This window comes from Oncorhynchus mykiss, chromosome 28 (genome assembly GCF_057628025.1).
Source record: "Oncorhynchus mykiss isolate SJ-2025 chromosome 28, ASM5762802v1, whole genome shotgun sequence".
NCBI classification, from domain to species: Eukaryota; Metazoa; Chordata; class Actinopteri; order Salmoniformes; family Salmonidae; genus Oncorhynchus; species Oncorhynchus mykiss.
This window is the reverse complement of record NC_143049.1, coordinates 15853316-15862376: the sequence shown is the minus strand read 5'-3', so window position 1 is coordinate 15862376 and position 9061 is coordinate 15853316. Positions and strand designations below refer to the sequence as shown.

The 9061-nt window shown below is 40.4% G+C and overlaps 1 long non-coding RNA gene across 1 annotated transcript; it reads right to left on the bottom strand.

The window, feature by feature from the left end:
- Positions 1-2541: 2541 nt before the first annotated feature.
- Positions 2542-8656, bottom strand: LOC149970781 (uncharacterized). The gene is made up of 2 exons (XR_016492850.1): positions 8473-8656; positions 2542-8056 (listed from the first exon to the last, which is right to left on the bottom strand). It is a non-coding gene; the product is annotated as an uncharacterized LOC149970781 (long non-coding RNA).
- Between the last annotated feature and the right edge of the window lie 405 nt (positions 8657-9061).

The following is a 9061-nucleotide window of genomic DNA, read 5'->3' as shown; positions in this document are numbered from 1 at the left end:
ATGTTGGCTACGACACATCAGGTTTTGACTTCATTTGCCAGTACTACACTCAACTGTTATAAGAGAGAGAAAACGAGGCGGTTCAGGCAGGCCCGTATGTGGACAATATAGGTGTGTAACCTACAGCATGTCCACTTTCCATGAACCCATGCACTGTACATGTATCAACCCCAAACATACAGTACATACACCCCTGTCCTGGTTGGTTCACGTGCCTATTCTGAATCATCATCCATGTTTCAGTCAGAGATGAGAGATGAAGAGGTCAGCTAGCTCCACATCAGCTACATTTATCTTCAAGTTACTAGCCAGTTATTTATAGAGCGAGAACAAATATACAATGGGAAGGAGGGTTAGTGGTTAGGAGGGAGGTGGAAGGGGTGGGGGGGTGGCTGATGGAACATCTGTCACTTTGAAAGGCATCTGCAATCCTCCTCATTATGTTCAGAATCCACTGCAGGGGTGTGCACGCTCCACTGGCAGCCAGAGAGCTGGCATGCTAGTCAAAACAGAGCTGGAATGGAGGAGCAAAGTGTTTGCCATAAAGCCAACCCCTCTCAACCCTGTGTGTGTGTGTGTGTGTGTGTGTGTGTGTGTGTGTGTGTGTGTGTGTGTGTGTGTGTGTGTGTGTGTGTGTGTGTGTGTGTGTGTGTGTGTGTGTGTGTATGTGTGTGTGTGTGAGCATTCATCCCTCTTATCAGTGAATAAGAATCAATTACCCTGGCAATTCATCATGACAGGACAGCACTCACCTTTGACTACGTAGGCCAACAGAGCTGCTCTGTCTGTGAGCAGCGAGATAAGTATTTTCTAAGGTGTGAGAAGAGAAATTACACTCTCAGGCAGACCATGGAAGCTACTGATGAGTTGTGGAGATCCTCAAATAACCTTATTCTCTATTGTCAAAAAGGAAACAAGGAGTCTGAACCACTTAAGCACCATAGTTGAGATTACCTGTCAATCAGATGTATTCAACACAATGGAATCCCTGTCATTTTTATGGAAGAGCCTCAACATGTTTGCATGGAAATAATGTTTGTTTGTCTTTTCTTCAATATTGAAGAGTACCAAAATACCACAGTATTTGGTGAGCTTTGAGGTGAAAATGATATTCTGCTCTATGTAAATGCAGTCTAAAATATCCCTCTGCCACCCACCCCAAATCAGCATCTTTGTACAGTACTGTAATTGCAAAGAATTTGAGTATTCCTGGTCATTTCCAATATAACTAATAATACAACTAGCATTTTTACAGTGACCAGTCACAAGTTCCAACGGTTGGGTAATGTGGGTTACGAACAATACTGCCGCAGATAAAACAACCAGAGTAATATAAATGAATTTAACAAGCTCTCTAGTGGCCAGTCTTTCGCTAGTGGCAAGTCACTCTAAAGACCCGGTCACCCAGTAATACAATGTTGTTCTCAAACATGTTTGATTTGGCAGAAGTAGAATCTCCCTTCTCTTTGAAACCCGACTATTGTAATATGGTGTTTAATCCTCTAGCAGATTGGGATTTATGATGTAATGTACATGGTTTTTACTGTAGAATGTCTATGTTTCCAAAGCCTTTACGACTGGGTACATACCATAGATATCTGTAACAAGTACTAGAACAACAGATTATAATTACATGTAGCCTAGTGTTATTTCACAGTAGCGTAAAAAAAAAAACCCCACACACTTTAATCTTGATTATGTGATTTTACGGAGAGAGTACTATATTATCAAAGTTATACTCTAGCCAATAACAAAGTGATAACGAACGACGCAGACTGTGACCTCACTGGTAAAATATTGTCCCACACAGTTAGCCAGTGAGTAACCCAGGAGCGAGGTGGCGGGATGGCGGGACGTGGGGATGTAGGATGGGGCCATGGCGTCTCCTGTCTTCCAGGGGTCCGGGTTATGGGCTGGCCTCTGGGTACGTAGGGGCAGGCAGGGCCGAGGGCTAAGGAGATGGGAAACGACGAGCTGACCCAGGCTCTTTTTAGTCTGTGTGCGTCAGAGTCGCTTCGTTGCACACTCGTAAATTCACCCGCACTGACACCCCCCGGCCCGACCTTCCCACACATACACCCACCCACACACCCACACAGACACACACACACTCACAAATACATACAAGTACACACATTTTCAAACATGGACAAAATCGTAAAACACGCAAGATTACATTTTCATATCTTTATTATTATCTGTATTCTGTATGTTGCGTTAAGTGCAGGAGGGTCGTCGACCTTGGCTAAACGGCGTCTCAGATTCACAGTCCTCATGCCTGTCACATTATGCATGACCAAGGTCATAGAGAGAGGCTGTCTTGCAGACATGAATAAGGGGGTGACTGGAATCATCAACTAACCTGATGTTTGATTTAAATGTAGGTTCATTTAATAGTATATTAAATAACATGTTTTTTTGAAAGCACCCTTTTCAATTTAAAAGGCGTACATTTGACAAAGTCTACACATTGGTCAAGTACTTATGTTAGCGTTTCAATTTAAAAAAAAACATTATTAAGAGTAAGTATAGACCTAATAGAACATTTATCATTAAGACATATAATATGTTTAATTAACACACCAAACTACCCAAATTCAAACATGCAACCACAGTAAATGGTACAACATAATACAATATAACTACAACATCAACAACAAAAGTAGAAATAATGACCAGAGAAATTATAAGAATGATACTAAAAGTAAAATGATATTGAATAGACTTTGATAAAAAAGATCGTGTATACATTTAAGATAAACTATGATTGGAATGACTATTTCATTTACAAAAATATATTGTGGTAGTATTTCATTTCTAAATGCTTTATTCCAATGTACTTCTTTTTTTAATATTGTTTGCTTTTGCATTTATAATTTGACTGTCTATTGTAATCGATCAATGGGTAAAATACATGTTCAGAAATATCTAAAGTCACAATCGTCTCCACAATGTATTAATCATCAACATAAGTATTATCATTTAACGTTTAGCTAATTCACGATAATTCATGAAAATGTAGCTAATCAATCTCAAAAGTAGCAACAAATTGCATGGGAATATTTTTGTAACGTGAATAGTTATGATATTCTTTCTGCTTGCCGTCATGCATGGCTCTAGAAATGAGAAGATTCTGAGGTCGAGTGACAAACTAAATAATCACAAGGTAAGCAGTAGTATCACATGGGATTGCATCGGCTGGGAAGTGAACCAAGAGTTTTGAAGTGAAGGAATGTCATGCTTTGAAATATATTCTAAGACACTGGAAGAAATGCTGCAGCACTTCTTATTACGATCGTTGGGTCGAATGAGCACACAGACAGTACGTTTTTAAAACCATACTGTAGGATAGCTCAAAGAGAGACATGTTATTCATTTAATAACAAATAGAGACCTACCTATCCACGTTGTCTACCTATCGACGTAGCTTGTTATTATTACCTCAATAAAATAGAGCTAAATCACATTGACACTTTACAATCAGAAATAAATTAGCCTTCCATTAACAATACTTTCAATAGACAGTAAATATTTTATGTTTACTGTTGCATCTTCAACATGATACATCATCCTGTAGAGTATTATCAATTTACAATATTTATTTTCATCAAATTAATGGATGCACAATCGAGCATAAAGTTGTGAAAATGTATAACTATTTCCAAGCTGCAACAATGTAATTTATAATGTAATAGTGAACCTAAAATCTAATTGTGTTTTTAGTAATGTTGACAATGCAAATATTATGTTGTAAGAAATAATAATGCAAGCCAAAAGCTAGAACAAAACTACGTCCGAACAAGGACATGATGTAGCAGTGGTGTTGAAGGAGATGTACACCCCCTCAGTGAGTACTTGGTTCTGGACTGGTCCGGTTCTGAGTTTGACAGCGTTGGGGTAAACAGCATGCAAGAGAGAGAGAGAGACAGACAGACAGAGACAGAGAGAGAGGTATTCCCCAGGTAGAGTCTACTGGCCTGTAATAGCTGCCTGAGACCCAGGACCCACCATGGGGAAGGTATGTTGCTACAACCTTGGAGGTCCACACTGCTACAGTACACCGCCCTGGCCCGCCTCACCCTCACTGCATTTCAGGCACTCTCCATGGGAGCAAGCGGCTATGAGAGAGATATTAAGTCCAGCTTTGTATTCTGTGAAATCTTTGAAAGAACTGTAGATGTAAATGTAAATATGTGTTAAAATATGTAGCTATTAATATAACAATCAATAATTAATGTTGTTAATTCTGTTTGATTATTCAAATTGCTTAATGGTGGTGATTACGGAATGGGAGCAGGGTAATGTCTGTTGAACTTTAACTTTATAACAGTATCTATTATACAATATAATCTTTGAGAAATATAAGAAATCAGAGGACTCAAGTCACAAATAGTCAAAAAAAAATGTTATACTATGAATTTCAGTGACTCTGTATTTTACTCCGTCGTGAAAACAGTGTCACATAAAACACAGCAGAGTTCAGCAGAACCATCAAGCGGTGTTTAAGCGAGGAATCCCCCTGTAATTATGTTTAAAGAGAAGAGGAAGCTGTAGTCCTGAACCCGTCATTTAGCCGGCATAAAATAAACACCAGGCCCCTCACTCGCTTACTGCCGCATTGTCAGATATGGCCCTCACACAGTCAGACCCTCACACAGTCAGACCCTCACACAGTCAGACCCTCACACAGTCAGACCCTCACACTGTAAATAATGACTTTTATACCCATAAGCAACCATCTGGGGGTCATGATCAGGATACAGAACATAATTAAACTATCAGGCAGATAAGTCATTTGGTGAAAGGAAATGGTGATTGAGGTGTTTCTCGGTAAGGGCTGGTCATTGTTAAAACCCAGTGAAAACAGCCATTCTAAATGTTTAAGACAACAGTATTGCAATCCTTCCAGGGGGAGATATCCCCCTATTTCATGTTTCTCAACCAATTAGAAAACAAAACATGAAAATCACTCGAGACTTTTGACGAAAGTGGTTGATTATTCAACATAGCAAAAAGGCAAGAAATAACATGTTACTAACATGACATGTTACTGCATGCTATCACGGAGAAAAGTCAGCACCTTTTGTGGGTATAAGTCTCCAAAGCATGGCGACTGAATATGTGTGAGCCTACTTTACAATCACTCGGGTGTAAGCTTTGGATAACACACTTGTATTGATGGAATGTGACCACGTTATCAGCGGAGGGAGCAACACATAGTTCACACATACGTTGACCAGGAATTATCCCACCGATGTTCGATATCAACACTCTGTCGTAGGATTTCTGTCCACCCACCTTGGTTCGGTTCTCTTTGAAGCCAGGCCAGGACTGTCTGTGGCGCAAACCTCTAAGCTTCACTGCCAACATGTAATACCACAGGATTATATAGATTACATGGATCCGATGACAAACAATTCTGATTCATTTACCATCAAAAGCCAACCCTTGTTGCTGGAGTAGGATCTCTATCAGTCACACTTTTGGAATCAGACCATTCTGAACTAACTGCACTAAATACACTTTTTTCAACAGTTTGGATATTGCCAAGGATATCAACAATCCAAAAAAGTATCAACAACTACTGAGTATATTAAAGGCAAACTGACTATTTCAAAACTCAGTCCGGCTTTCTTTGACATCACTTAATCAAATCTTTCTACAGTTGATTTACATTGTCTGTGTATTTTCGGCCTTAGGCAGCATTGGTAGAAGCAATGATGATTAAAAAGAGTCTCAGGGCTCAAATTACTTGTTTATGTCAACAAAAAATCACCACGGATCCTTGGAAGAGCAAGGTTATTATAGTTTTGTGTTTTCATATGTATTTATTTTTTTACATTTTACTCAAGGCTGTTTACTCAACATATTCCTTCTAGGATTTGGATTTGAAACTCAGTTTAGATTCAGTTCGTTTTCAGATCCACTACTAGCTTGTTTTTTGTTTTGTTTAAGTTTTATAGTTTCAGTTGATACCCGGCGCTAACATTCATCCTTTCTCCTGAAAGGAGAAACACTCATCCTTTCTTCTGATTGTGCCCACATTTTCAGATATGCATCTACACATGATATTAAAATGAGTCTCTTATCGGTCCACTGTGTCCGCATTGGTACCAGATTTCCTGGTCCCTCCATGTATGCTAATTATTTTACGGATATTCTTTCAAAATAATATTTATTTATTTATTTAAGACACATATTGACATCATAAGTCAATGGTGCCCCCTTTCAATGACTTTAGAAGGCGGGAGAATGATGATTTAACTGGTTTCACTGTCCAGATGGTGGTCAGGAACGTCTGATCACAATCCTTCTCTCCATAATCTACAACTGTCTAAAAAATGTGGACACAAATCAGAATATGGACAAGATCAGGACAAAGGACGCATGTTAGAACCAGGTATAAACGGGGCTAGTAAGATGATGTAGATGCACTAAGTAAACAGTAGTAGTGGGTCAATTTCAGCAACAACCAGGAGCGTTGAAGCACGAGGCTAAACTTTTCTGCTGTTTTGGTCCAGTATCAACCATGTTCAATGCAACACACTTTGAAAGGCAGTGACCAACAACGGTCACCAACTTGACAAAAGTGACCCGCTCAAAACGCGCCCATTGAGATGAGCACGATGCAAGACTTTGCTCTCACACAGTCGTACAGAGTATCTGCCCATGTGCATGGGTGTGCTTCGCGCTGCTACTCTGCGTGACTATGTGAGAGCAAAGTATTTCATTGTGCTCACCTTAATCGGATCACTTCACCACCTTTCAAAGTGTGCTGCATTCTGGGAATACAAATAGTCTGACTTGCACCTACATGAAACCGCATGAACTTTACAAAAATCATGGGATCAAACGTTATGATGCCTGCTGTCGACTGCAAGTTTCAGCAACTTCATCCTGCAGCCGTCGCCTGCATTGTGGTCAGCTCTATTCTCATTCATTCATTAGGATTTTTGTTTGACCAAGCAAATGTGACCAAAGACATGGCTGAAACAGGAACCAATTTGCTGTGATTTATGTGTACAGTGGATATATTCAAATAAATGTGATATGAGGCTCTCTCTCTAATTGATTGTACAATGTACACACACAATATTATATTATGATTTCAGATTCATAAGCTTGAAAACTCCATTGAAAACTCCATTCCATTGTAAACCCAATTCCATTGAAAACTGAACATATTTCATTAGGGTTTTATTTTATTTTATTTTGGAGTTTTCATTTTTCAAGCAGGTTTGTTAATTAGTTTATTTCAGTTTACTAAATAGTTCTCATGATTAGTTTTGATTTACTAAAATACTCTTGTACCCCAGTGACCCCATAGGTCAACATCAACATGGTTTCAAAGTGGCCCTGCGCGGGTGAGTGGTGCCCACGCTCTGTGGCACAATAAAGCAATTTACAACACTGGGCTGGTTTGTAAATTGGTAATAAGGAAAGGTCACGACCTTCAAATAACATCCCTTACCAACATGTAACCCACCCCCAACGTTACCCACCCTCCTGCCATAAATAATAAGAATGGCGCCAGCAAAACCCTGTCTCCTAACCATGTCAAAAACATCTCACCTGGCGACAAACCATTGGCTAGAACCCTAGAACATTGAGCGAGTAAAGCAAGCTCGAAAGTTCCATTCCATTGTAGTGTGTAAACTCTACAGTCAACTCAAATCTTAACTACTGAGTGACATTAACGATAAGCTGTTAATACCATCATGCCAGTTGGGGTTTGAATTGTTTTCCAACTTTCCACCAGTCGATATTTCCCACACTCTCACTCATGGCCTCAGCTGTGCAACGCACCCAAATATTTAGTGTAATAGCTGGTTACTCCGCTTTAGCTGGTTATCTCCTCAGCTCTGAGCTGTCAGACTGTGCCCCGGAGATAATTAAAAAGGCCCAGGGTGTTTTGTTTGTTTTTACATTGCAGTGCAGAGCGTAGCGGGACTGGCAGACTGGAACAGCCTCGGAGGGGTGGGTGCACGGCAAGAACGCCGTGCCCTCTTAAATCACTCCCCTGTGCCGAAACGCTGACATCAACTGATGAGGAATCCTGACAAAACATTCCCAGTGAGAGAGAGAGAGAGAGAGAGAGAGAGAGAGAGAGAGAGAGAGAGAGAGAGAGAGAGAGAGAGAGAGAGAGAGAGAGCGAGAGAGAGAGAGAGAGAGAGAGAGAGAGCGAGAGAGAGAGACAGAGCGAGAGATGTCTTAATTTCCTGTCATCACTACCTCACTCGCTCCATTCCATACCTCCCTTACACTCTCTAACGATCATGAATGATGATCTACCTTCACTCTACATAATCTAACAATAAGGATGAGTCAAATTTCACTCTTCCTGTTCCTGACTCACCCAATCTTCTCACACCACTTCGCACTCTACCTAAATCAAACGTTATTGGACTATACCTCCAACACACACAGCCAGTACACTTCCTTTCTCTCACAGAAAGACACAGGTTTCCTTACCTGTGCAGCACGTCCTCCCTTTCCTTTGACGTAATAGAGACCCACCCCCGTCAACCTTACTATCCTGGTGTCCTCCCATTCGTTTTAGACTTGCAGCTTCTCTCATGCTCCCAGTCTCTCTCCATCTCTCCTGTTGTGACTTGGTATTCTGCGTTGTGAAGTCTGCACAAATCTGAGAAGTGACAGTCAGACAGAAGTGGCATGGAATAAAAGAGCCACTAACAACCCATTGACATTAACTCTATGACTATGGACTAGTCTGGGGACATCACTGTTCTCTTGCCTTATGGCTATCTGCTGCCACCTGTCTGTGCAGGAGTGTACTGCTATGACTCCTTTGAGATTCATGTTTATTTATGTAACCTTTACTTAACTAGGCAAGTCAGTTAAGAACAAATTCTTATTTACAATGATGGCCTACCAAAAGGCAACAGGCCTCCTGTGGAGACGGGGCCTGGGATTTAAATGTAAAAAATGAATACAATACAAATATAGGAGAAAACACACATGACGACAAGAGAGACAACACAACACTACATAAAGAGAGACCTAAGACAACAGCATAGAAAGTCAGCAACACATGGCAGCA